The 13,239-nt window shown below is 37.7% G+C and overlaps 1 protein-coding gene across 1 annotated transcript in view; it reads left to right on the top strand.

Moving 5' to 3' along the window:
- R3HCC1L (R3H domain and coiled-coil containing 1 like) overlaps nt 1-13,239 on the top strand; it is a 92,880-nt gene that overhangs the window by 22,601 nt on the left and 57,040 nt on the right. The window lies entirely within an intron of this gene.

Raw genomic sequence — 13,239 nt, 5'->3', positions numbered from 1 at the left:
GGCACAGAAAAAAGGGGAAGGAAGATTCTCCTTTGATATGTTTTTTGGTAGCCTCTTTGCTTCTGTTAGCATCGGAAAGCTGACTTCAGATGTTCCTAGATGATGTGCGTGGCTCATGTGAGTAGAGGCATGGGATTTTATTGTACCTGACTCTGAAACAGCCCAGATCTCAGAGCAAACCAAGTGAGTTTTAATCTTGGTTATTTAAAATCTCCTTGTACCTGTCTTATTGGGAGTATTATTTTTTTTAAGAAGAAACTAATTTGCAACTGGCTATAAAGAGCGACATTGTGTCCGGGCAAATGCTGTCCTAACACACTGCGCTGTCCCACAGGGGTAATTCTCAAGTCCCCAAACACAGTACTGACAATCTGTGGCAGCCTGTGAATTGTTGGGCAGCAGTTGGGGAGGATGGACAGCAGAGTGAGGTGGTCGTGTGCAAGTTACAGAGGAGATGGGAAGGGGGAGAAATGAGAGAAGAGCAGAGCAACTCAGGTTCTGTGGGCAATTAGAATGTTAGCTATTCTCCTTGTTAGCTCTGCTGATACAACTGTGAAACGAACAGCTGGAGTTGGTTTTGGTGGGGTAGAAGTAGTGTGTTTCACTTTTCCTTTCAAGCTGTTATCGTTTCATTCTGTCTTCAAAACTGTAAGGTTAGATGTTCTATTGATGAGAGTAGGGATTGGATAGATTGAAAAGTTTTGAAGAGACTAGAAATATCACTTCATGCTAGAAAATGAAACTATAAAAATCAGGGTAATGGGGATGGGTCTTATCTTTTCTAGGAACTGTTGCAGTGGTAGTAAGGCCAGTTACCATATCTAGATCCAAAATGACTGGGCTTTTATCTCAGACAAATGTATATCCTGTTACTTATTTGTTTATTAGATTTTATACACATATACATATATCACCAGCTATTTGTTTCAGAAACACTTGGCCAACTATAGGGGTCTTCATCAGGTATCAAGGCATGAGTTTCTGGGTATTATTTGGATTGTGCAGTAGAAAATAATGTGGGGCAAGCTTTGGTTCAATTCTTTCTCTGATTGTGAGAATGGTTATACAAAATAAGTGTATTTGATTGCTCCCCTAGATATAATGTTTGTTACTGAGTATGGGATTAGACTTGGGGCACATTGTTTTGGAGCCCATCCCTCCTGTTGATCCTGTTTCTGGGTTTTGGTTAAATGTTACACTTGCTCATCGATACCATCGGGTTAAGCAAGCATAAGAGAGATGTCAGTGTTAACGTTGTGTGCTATCTTACCACCTTTACCTGATGGTACCTATTAAAAAAGATGACAGGGTAAATGAATGGGCAGATGGTGTAAGGGAAGGTATGGAGAACTAGAGACACAGTAATAGTATCATTTCTCAGGAATTGTCTGTAGGGTCTAGACTTGACTCTCCATTGCTTGGGGTATTGAATGTCTAAACCTAGTGTTGAAGGCCCTCCAGGCTGAAAATAATCTTTCTGGCAGAATATTCCACAGTTTCCTATATTGAACCTTTGGCTCTAGTAGTTTCTATAGCTGTCTCCAAAATAATGCTTTTTTTAAATTTATGTATTTTATTTATTTATGTTTGGCTGTGTTGGGTCTTCGTTGCTGCACGTAGGCTTTCTCTAGTTGCCGCGAGCAGGGGCTACTCTTTGTTGCGGTGCGCGGGCTTCTCATTGCAGTGCCTTCTCATGTTGTGGAGCACGGGCTCTAGGCGTGTGGGCTTCAGTAGTTGTGGCACACAGGCTCAGTAGTTGTGGCTTGTGGGCTCTAGAACGCAGGCTCAGTAGTTGTGGTGCATGGGCTTAGTTACTCCGCAGCATGTGGTATCTTCCCAGACCAGGGCTCGAACCCGTGTGCCCTGCATTGGCAGGCAGATTCTTAACCACTGCGCTACCAGGGAAGTCCCAAAATAATGCTTTTTAACTTACTGCCTCTTCAAATTGTTCAGGCTATTCCTTTTACTTGGAATATCTCCCTTCAATTCTCAGTCTACATACCAGCTTCCAGTTCCTCTTACCTTACGACATCTTCTTCAGCTGTTCCAGGCCCTAAGTGATAGCTCTCTTTTTATCATTTACAACTTTTCTCTTTGTTTGGCAGTTATATACTACCTTAAAACAACTCTTTTTGTTTTTTTTTAAATTTCTTATCTTCCCAATTAGGTAGAGATAACTTAAAGAGGAGGCTACATTATTCATGTGGTTCAAACCATGTTCTTACCTGTGGTCCAACTTTACAGTTTCCACTGTCCCAGCATAGGTCTCAGTACAGTATGTGCACTTAATAAATATTTGTTTGCTGCAAGAAAATACCATCACCTATTGTTAGCTTTTACCAACCTTTAACATTTATCTTGCTTTTTGTATCATAAAAATAATAGATTAGAATACGGTTTAGTACCCGAGCCATGTTTGTTCAGTAGATTATTCTACTTTGAAGGCCTTTTGTAGCACTCTGTACAGTCTTCCTGATCCTTAAAGGGGCAGTTCTCTGAAGATACCACTGTATTCTAAGATAATTGTTTGTTATTCTTGAAACTCTAATTAGTAAACTTTTAATCTGCGTATAAGAGAAGCCTTTATTAATTATCTGATGTTTTCTTTGCCTGCTTTAAAATGAAGCTTGCTTCTTTCGGTGTCTGTTTCTTAGCCACATTTGGCCTTCACACTTGGTTACTGTAGTTACAAAGAGGAAGGAGACATAGAGTTGTTGTAACTATGTCTCTAACATAAGTACTCCATCTCCTTTACAATTATTCTCTTTTGTTATTATTGCACTTTGGCATTTCTATTTTTTAAAACTATGCTATGCTTTGTTTTACCCCATTTTTTAGAAGGCATGTATTCTAGTCTACTGTAGTAGTTAAGTGCAGGGACTTCGAAATCCTAACCAACACTTGGAAGCTATGTGATCTTAAGTAAGTTTCAGATTTCTCATCTGTAAAATTGAGAAAATAATAGCTACCTTAGTATGTACTTGGGGTCAAATGAGATAACATATATAAGACACTTAGCACAGATTAAGCCTAGTAGTCTCTACTTTCAAAATTTACTTAGTGGTTTATTAGCTTTAGTTTGTGAATCCTAAAGGAGAAAAAAATCAAGCTTAATGTATGTCAGGTTTGAGGCACAGCCCTGAAAGCCTTATTCGTTTCAACTCTTTTATTGTCAAGTATAGGATATCAATGCAACCCAGGATAGACCCAGGAGAGGAACTAATTTCAAATAAGTCTAGAAACACAGACCAACCTCCAGATGTATAGTGAGGGAAAGACATTTTAGGAGGGAGTTTTCCTCTCTCCTCTCTACCACCAGGTATGTATACAGAGCAGGTAGCAGACTTTTCTCTCTACCTTTCTGTTACATATTATATTGCTGTTGTTCAGTTATATTAAAGCTTTGATCTGACTACCTTTTGAGGTTGTCAATAGTAGGTGCAAACATTAAATTTGGAACAGTTAAGTTGGTGAACCATGGGGTTACCACATCAGTGGAGTGTGAAAGAGACTAAGCTGCGGACTGTTTCCCAGCCTGTAAAGCATGAAATCAGTTGGTGCCGATGCATGGCGACTGTGGCCAGTGGAGCATGAATTTTGTTATGTTGTAAGAAAAACCTTTTCATGCCATAGTTTGTTTACATATTTTGGGGCCCTCAAGATCCCATTGAAATTATCTATCCAGTGTCTTTCATTGTCTTGATACTCAGATTTTTTGTGAAATGTTTCTTCCAGTTATGCAAGCTATATTCTTTGTTCAACTGCATGCACAGAGGCGAAGGCTGTAAATGTCTGAAGCAGACTAATATTAAAATACTGTAACTTATATTCTGTTTAAGATGACATCTGAAAATACCTTCTGCAGCAGGTATTTTATGTACAAGTTTCTTTTCTCTTTAGATTCAGATTTGAAAGTGCACTCTATATTCTGCTTTGAAGGTTCCTGCAGTCTAGGAACTGTGTTATCAGTTTCACTGGTCATTGTTCCCATGTTCCCATGTGCCTCTGGAGAAAGGGAAGTATGTAGAGAAGGGTAATGTTTTCAGATGGTCAGGGGAGTTGGCAGAAAGAAGTATAGAGATTATTCTTACGGGGAATAGAAGAGAGGGAGTTCCTCTCCTGACACCTGGTGAGTTTCTTCACCATATGGCTTTGAGGATGAGGCAAGGTGAATGAGGAAGTTTCAGAGATAGTAGATTATTATTGTCAGCACTTTTAAGTCTGGAAGGTTATTGGGAATAGTCATGCCATGAAAGCATTAATCTTTCATTCTTATCCTAGTTGATTTTCCTGTTTTACTGCAGCAGTCTTTGAGCTCTCTTTGGCTGCTATGCCTTTATACAGATTCTAAGCAAATTGTTAATATTTATGAAATTAATAGATGATTGTAAGAGATCATCTTGCTGAATATCAGGCAGTCTAGTGTAGTAGTTAAATGCAGGAACTTTGAAATCCTAACCAACACTTAGAAGCTGTGTGATCTTGAGTTATTTAAGCTTCAGATTTCTCATTTGTAAAATTGAGGTAATAATATTTACCTCATAGTATTATAGTTGGAATCAAATGAGAAAGTAGATATATGAAATATGTAGCACGGTCCCTGTCACATCTAAGTCCTCATTGAATGGTAGGTAGCTGTTTAATTTTTCTTTCTCTTCCTCTGCTACTACTATTGGTACTACTCTGCCACTACTTCACTTTTGCTTGTAGAGCCTAAACCTTAATGGAAGAGAAAACGTAATTAGATGTGATTCACAGCAGCAGATTTTGAAAAATATGTCACTGTTCTCTTGCTTAATCTATTGCTTAATAGATCTTTCTTAACCAAATAGAAACTCTATAAAAAGACTTTTTAGTGAAAGGAAAGGATCTTTGTGTTGGCTTGAGATAGCCTTGTAAAACAATTGATTATTCTAAAGTGTATTTGGTTAATGCAAATAAAACAGCTTTTCTATGAACTTAGGGAGTATATAGAAATAAAATAAGAGTTTAAAGAATTGTCATTCCTTATTATTCACCTAGCACCAGTTATTTTTTCTGAGGAGGTGCCTTTTTTTGAATTCCTAGGAGAAATGTTTTGTCTGGTCCTAAGAATAGTTGTAGTAGAGTTCTTGTCCAATGTTTGAGGACATTTTTGTGGGAATGGGAGGGGAAAGTCATCCTGATCATTTACATTAATGAAGGTGTGCATTAGTGTGGATAATATATTTGGTTTTGATGTGTATTATGTGGTTATTTCTGCAGCACAATTGACTTCCTGATTAAACTTTGCTCAGCTAGTATATCCTGAGTATATATACTAGGTGGAAAACTGGTTAAGGCAGCTATGATGGTGATAAAACTACTTAGTTTAATTGATGGGAGATCTGGATTCTGGTCTCACTTACCACTCAGATAGCTACAAGTCTTAAGTAAATTCCTCAAACAGTTTCCTCATCTTTAAAATGAGGAGGTTATACAACACGATTTTCCAAGGTCTTTTTCAGCTAGCTGTAAGGTATAAAGATCTGTATGGAGGTAGCTTGACAATCAGAAAATGCAGCAGTGACACATTTTGACCAACAGAGGGTGAAGTCCAATCAGTCAGCTTGTGCTCTGTATTTGACCAGTATGTGACATCCTTGGAAATGAAGAGGACACATTGCTCCTCTATCCATTTAATTTAAGTTATGGAGCCTCTTGCTGTTCTGATTCTACTTGAATTAGACATCTTTCTGCTTTTTTTCTTTTCAACCTTCTAGATAAAGAAGGGAGAAGAGAAAGGTAGTGGTTTCTAGTTGTCAGGGATTCATCTAATTTTGTTCTCTAAGGTAGAGAGTGACTCTCAGATGACCCACTGGCAACTTTGATGGGAAGCACAATGGTATGAGTGGCTAAATTTAAATTACTTGTGGACACCTTCCTCCCCACAAACACACAGGCACACATACAAATGACATTCAATCCTTATTACCCTCACTCCCTTTGAAATCCCAAGGATGAAAGTGGGATGTCTGAGAAATATAATAAAATAAGCACAATACTTTTAATTGAAATCTAGGTTCCAGTCTTGCTTTGCTACTTAGTATCTATCTAACCATGCACATTACAAGCTCAGATCCTCAATTTCCTTATTTGAATTCTGACCTATACAATCTTTTTCAATAATGTAATTTAAGATTCTGTAAAAATTCTTTAATGTTTATGTGAAGGACAGTGCTATTCTTGATAAGACATTATAATTAAGCAATATCTTATAAAAATAGCACATGATTTTTTTTTCTTTTTCTTTTTGCTAGGAATAGAACTATAGGTGTTTTTAAGGCACAAATATTAAAGTATTAAAGTAAACTACCATTATGGCAAGAAGAACAACAATTACCACTCCACTGAGACATTTTTCTAACCCCCAAAACAAATACAAACAAATTCTCTGAACATTGGCTCAGAGTGACAGCGAGTCAGTCAAGAAGGGCAGGACCAGGAGCCAAGCCAAGCTGATTTGGGGTATAGTTGGTAGTGAAGCATTTAGAGAAGTCATCTGGGGATGCGTGAGCTTAGAAAGAGAGGGCATGTGGGGTCTAGGAATCTATATCACAAAGCTGGATTCAGAGTCCATTTCTTTAACCACATGAATGGAAGTAACTTTGATATAGAGTCCAGTTGTATGAGTCTGAGGGCACAGGATAACATGGAAGGAACAAAGAGGGCATGTAGTCCAAATAAACAAGCTAAGTGTCTAGAAGGTGACAGACAAGTGGATGCAGAAGTGTACTTGTGAAAACAGGCAAGGATTAGTACTTATGATTTGATATGTACACAAGAGAGTAGAAGCCAGCCAGGCGAACTAGATAGAAACAGCGTTTTAGGATTATGTGCAAAAGACAAAATTTTAATCTATCCTGGTTTTAATCACCCTCCTTGATGTTGGTAGTCATGCCTACTTGGTATATCCAGGGCGCAACACATTTGAGGCTAGTGATTATATATCACTGACAAACTCTGCATGGTTTGTATGCTTCTAATAGCTTCACACTCCACTGGATACGCATAGTCACAGATCTGCTCGCTACAACTACAGAATTCATTCCACAGAACTGGCTAGTAAAAAATTTGGCAGGCAAGTTAGCTTTTCAAGTGCTCCTAGGAATGGAGCCCAGCTCTTCCCTTTGGGCCTTGAGCTGTTGGAATTCATTGGGTTAGCATCTAGAAAGAGCGGACTGTAACATTTTCAGCCTAGTTCCTGACAGCAAAGCAGAGGTGTTAGAATTTCTGTTCTAAAGGTTTACACTGCAAGTAACTTAACCTGATTGCGTGTCTTAATATTACTGGGCTTCTGACTGTTGAAATACGGCTTGGATCGATGGTGGTTTGGAGGAAGTAGAAAGAGGGCTATCCATCATTCAGAGGCTCCATAGAAGCTGCTTGATAACGCTGCTTTCACCAAGCAGCCATCTGTCCATCCATCCATCAGTAGGATGAAATGAGATTTAGTGGAACAGGCAGCTGTAACTCTGAGACACTTTCTAACCAACGCTTGCAGCCCTGGCCTTAGTCTGACCACAGAGCACTGCGCTGGGGTTTGGCGGGATGTGACAGCAAGTGCAGTCTCATTCCCGCCACTGCCAGCCTAGAGTGTGTTCAATACGAGGCTGAAGCACAGCCAAATCTCCCATACAAAATTTGACTAAACTTTGGGTGACGAGCAAACAGTAATTCTCTTTCAGGTCTATTCTGTTTTACAAGTTGAGCAGACTCTTTTGATGGAGAATGTTTTGTTTGACTTGGAGAAGAAATAGAATTAAGAGCTGATTTAATTTCTCTGGAATCCTACCACACAGTTTAGCCTTTAACCCATGTCGTATATTGGCAGGCAGCTTTGTAAATGCTAATGAATCAGGAAGACCACCTTTTTCTCAATTGTAAACACTATGGCTACTTCTGCTGGCAATTCCCAGTTCGTCATGGTAATGAGGGATGAGGCTAAATTAAATTCAAGGATAATTCAATGATTTTATTTTGTACAGATTCTTTTTCCTCTAAAATTGAAATTTTTACCTAGGTTGTTAGAGAGCAGAAATTGCTTATTTCTCTCTACTCTGTATTAGTGGTGCCAATATGAAAGAAAAGAAAATGTGGACAGGAAAAAGGGTAAAAGATTAGAAGCAAGAAGCTGGATTACCCCTAAAATGGATAATCAGGCTCTGAGTATTGAATGTTAACTGTTATCTTCCTGCTTTTCCAGTGCACTGAGACTTCTGAGAGCCTCTTGGTCAGTATAGCTCTGTGCCCTTGTTACCTGTCCTGGTGACTTCCCTAGCCATGGCCAGGTTCCTTGACTGTTTTCTTGCAGTGGTCACTTTAGACCTCAGCTCTTGCTCTTTGTTCTGAAGCCTTGCTTTTCATTTTAGATTGGGGGAGGGGTCAAGGGAGCCTAATGTACCGGAGATGCCTCGGAAATGAGAGCCTTGGATGAATTCCTGGGCCTATTGATCCACCGGCAGTTTATGCATCCTGACATTCATAATCTCAGTAGGCTGCTGATGTTCCTGATTAATGGGCCCAGGGGCTGTCCATCCGTCACTTCACATTAATTACCGAAGAGGTGTTTTTCCAGTGATTTACCTGACAGCGGGCTGTGATAAATACCCCTAAGCAGAGTGGGCAGTGATTTATCACAGGGCCACCCCCCACCCCCCCACCCCCACTTACGCTTCCACCTAACCACAGGCCAGCATTGGGACCTGACCAAAGAGTGCCCCCTCTGCATAAGCTATCTATCTCCATAATTGCTTGTGGATGCGTATTTATTGGGGCATGGGACCTGGCAGATAGCATTCTAGAATTTGTGCTAAAGATGATGAAAAATAAATCTTCCTAGTAAGAAGAGTAGTAACTGGTGTGTTTTTTCATGGGGCAGAGAAGTATATATAAGCTGCCTTTCTGTTACTTTTAAGAAATCTGATGGAAATATTGCCTGCCTACTGTGCATGTCCTGTGATAATTGCTCTGTGTGCTTTAAAGAGGGGAGAAAGCACAGTTTTGTCTTTTTGATGTTTGTAGTCTGTTCAGGGAGAATCTGAAGAAATATGAGAAATTAGAGAACATTTCAAAGCACTAATATAATCTTGGGAGGATTGGGATAGAACTCCAGGGTTCCATTTCCTACTTTGTGGCCTTAGAAAGTGAAATTTAGTTAAATATTTAAATATTTGAGCGTTTTTCACGTGTCAGACATTGTATTCAACTCTGGAAATACGAAGATGAATGTGATATAGCAGCAGATCTCAGGGAGCAAAGTCTAGTGCCCCTAGCTTTAGTTTCTCAAGCTATAAAGTAAGCTTTTCCAGAACGTTGTGTAAGTATTTTAAATTAATTTAAAATTAATCTGAAGTTAAAGGGATTTAAAATTAATTTATAATTAACTTCCACATTAATTTTTTTCTCTAAATATTTGTTGAGTGCCTTTTGTGTTCCTGAGGATACAGGAAGCATTTGAGAAACAGTATCTGCCCTCAAGAAACTATGATAGAGTATGAGAATGACATTCATAAGTAAAACAGGAATATAAGGTTGTTTATAATGACAAATGAATACCATAGGTAATGAATGTACATGAATTCACAGAAGGGTAAAATCAATGTGTCTTCAAATAAAGATATAAGTCTTTTGAATGAATAGTAACTAGGAGTGTTTAAGCTGAGATAATTCACAGAGAATATTTCAGAATTTGGAATGAACAGATCATGAGGCCATTTGGTACAGAATGGAGGATTTGTGTCTGAGAGTGGTAGAAATATGATTGGAACAGCAGATTGACACCAAATCATGGAGAACCTTGAATGCCGGCTAAGTTTAGTGACTCTAGTGAGTCACTAAGGTTTTTGAGCAAGGAATTATGAAAAAAGGTGTTTTAGAAAAAATTATTATATATTCATGTGCCAATGTCATTTGGAATTGCCAGAGTATCTTAGAATACTCCTTTCTTTTCTAAGGTTGTTCAGAATCAGAATATCCAGATTTATATATCTCCCTGAATGCAATGCATAGAATTGTGTTTTGGTTATATATGGAGTAAATAATAGAGTTGACAGTCAAAGGAGACCAAGTTTTATAGTCTTTACTCATGCAAAGTTGAGAAGACAATGGAAGTTTTAAATAATGACTGCATAATTAAATTAGGAAAGACTATAGCCTGAAATTCTAAGAGAGAAATTGATCTTTAGTCATGCTAATATAACATCATTGAGGCTGCACTGCTTACTCACTGTATAAAATAGGTATATTTTAAAGGCAAGAATCAGAAATTAAAGAGTCAGTGGGGTCAGCTATGATTTGGTAGGAATTTCTAGAGAATGTGAATATTTTTCATTTAAAAAATTAAGATATAATTTATATAAAGTTCACTTTTCTTAGAGTACAGTCTGTGAATTTTGACAAAAGCATAGTCATATAACTCCCACACAGTTAAGATACAGAACAGTTCATCGATCCAAAAAATTCCCTTGTGCCCCTTTGTAGTCAACCCCTTACTTGAACCTGAGCTTCTGGCAACTACAGATACATTTTCTGTCCTTAAAGTTTTGACTTTTCCAGAAGTCATATAAATGGAATTGTATTTCCCTACTGATATATGATGTTGAGCATTTTTTGGTCTTTATATGTTCTTTGGTGAAGTAGTGTTCAAATTGTTGTTTGTTTTCGGATATCAGGTTTTAAGAGTTCAGTATGTATTCTGCATAAAAGTTCTTTATTGGATATGCAGTTTGCAAATATTTTCTCTCCATTTGTGGTTTGTCTTTTCATTCTCTTTTAACAGTGTCTTTGAAGAGCAGAAGGTCTTAATTTCGCTGAAGTCCAGTTTATTGATTAATTTTTTTAAATGTTATGAATCATGCTTGTTGTGTTGTATTTAAGAAATCTTTGCTGAACCCAGAGTCACAGATTTTTTCTCCTATATTTTCTTCTAGTAGTGTTGTAGTTTTAGGTTTTATATTTAGGTCTATAATTCATTTTGAGCTAGTTATTGTATATGGTGTGCCGTATGGATAAAATTTATCCTTTTGTTTTTGCTGCGTATGAATTTGTAATTATCTCAGCACCATTTATTGGAAAGACTATCCTTTTTCCATTGAATTGCCTCTGTACCTTTGTTGAAAATCAATTGATCATATATGTTTGCGTCTATTTCTGGACTCTTCTCCTGCCCCCACCCATTCTATTGATCTATGTTTCTACCCTTTCTCCAATACTACATTGGCTTGATTACTGTACTTCACAGTAGGTTTGAAACCAGGTAGTATGAATTTTCTAGCCTTGTTCTTTTTTTCAAAATTGTTTTGGCTATTCTAATTCCTTTGCCTCTCTATATCCATTTTAGAGTCAGCTTGTTAATTTATCTGATGAGTTCAGAAAAATATGCGATTTTGCACATTGTCCACGTTTTATTTTGTTTGTTTTAAGGGTGGGAAGGACATTCTCCAGCTTTCTACATCCTAGGCAGAATCCAGAAGTCCCACTTACTTACTTGAGGATGTGATTTTAATGATTTTGATATGGTATTTTTGTTGATAAGAATACCATTTAAATTTGTCCCTTTCAGTTTCTATCCCCAAATTATTTTTGTTCATGTGTTCATTCATTCATTCAGAAAAAAATGAGTCTATGCTATGTGCCCAGTGTTGGGTTACAGTGATAAGCATGAAGATACGATCCCTCCTCTAATGAGCATATAGTTCAGTGGGGGAAGACCAGATAATTAAAGAAGTAATTACAATTAAGTATAAGAGCTGAAATAGAAGAAGTATATGGCAGAGGCACCCACTGTAATCTAGAGTGATTAGGTAACGCTCTCAAAGAAAGGGCTATGATGGAGACTTACAGGTTGTATTGAAATTAGTTAGGTGAAGGTGATTAGGAGGCTGTAAGGGAGTAGACTAGGCAGAGGAAAGAGACTCTGTAGGAGCTAAGATGAAAAAAAAATCCACAAAAGAAACAACATGGAAAAAAAAAAAAAAAAAAAAAAAAAGAAACAACATGGAGAATTCAAGAATCTGAGAGAAGTTTGATGTGATCTTATAGCATATAAGGACAAAAGTGACAAAAGATAAGAGAAATTGATTGGAGCTAGGTTAGAAAGAATCTTGTAAGCCATGTTTAAAAAGTTGATTTTCTCATAAGAATAATGGGAAGGTAGTGAAAGGTTTTAGGGAGGGGGATGTCTGAGTGGCTAATTGTTTTAAAAGAGTCATTCTAGATGCAAGGTGAGGAATGAGTGGACAGGAAGCTAAACAGAGAGACCAGTTTTAATACTATCTAGGCATTTGTGTGTGTTGGTTTACCCTGGGGTAGTGTTAGGATAGGGAAAACTAGACAGATTAAAGAGATAATCAGGTATGAAGATCAGTGGAATTTGTCGATTGAATGTGGAGGGTGAGGGCAAGGGAAGACTTGAAGTGTATCCAGTAAGTCTTGATATGTTTCTGCAGAACCTCCAAATCTTCTTCCTCTTTTGAGAGGGAGAGTAGAAGAAAAGATCCTTGGTTTGCTTTAATAAATACCACCATTCATGGCCCATGCATGATTCCACATTCATTGAGATTTTGGGTGAAAGTAAGTCAGAAAAGGGGAAAAGGAAACAATATCTAAATAATATCTAAGTCATGACAAATAAAATTCTCTTCCCTGGTCGTTTTTGAGTGTTGAGAAAAACAGAAGCAGTTTGATACCTTCAGTTTTGATGTTTAGCCTGTTGGCATATAAACAAATAAAATCTGCAAACTGGCTTTCTTGTTCTTCTGGAACAAAAATAGCATACAATTGATCTTCTCAAAGAGCTGGTCCATGCAGAGAGAAACTTACTGTATTTAATCACATAATTTCCTTGTTTTTCCCAGACGTTTTTACTCAGCATTTATAGTGGTGGATATTTTAGAAACTGTGTTAGAGAGTTCAAGTCTTCTAAGACTCCAGAGTTATCTGAGGTAGTGACCAGCACCACTAATAGCTGTGGCAAGTTTTATACAGAACAGTGTGGTGGGTGCCAACAGTGTTTTCCTGGTATAGGAGGAGAAAAGTCTAATTCTCAGAGAAGGGAAAGTTAGTGATAAACAGCCCCCCTATGATTCAACATTTCAGTGGTTAAGGTGGGATGGTATGTGTGGAGCTCATAAAGGTAAACAATTTTACTTCTCAAAGTGATGAAGTTAACAATAACCATGGTATGTTAGCACAGTGTTAAAGTTAGGCATCTATGATTCA

Source organism: Balaenoptera musculus, chromosome 16, assembly GCF_009873245.2.
Source record: "Balaenoptera musculus isolate JJ_BM4_2016_0621 chromosome 16, mBalMus1.pri.v3, whole genome shotgun sequence".
NCBI classification, from domain to species: Eukaryota; Metazoa; Chordata; class Mammalia; order Artiodactyla; family Balaenopteridae; genus Balaenoptera; species Balaenoptera musculus.
Note: the sequence above shows the minus strand (reverse complement) of the source record. Positions and strands in the feature narration are given on the sequence as shown.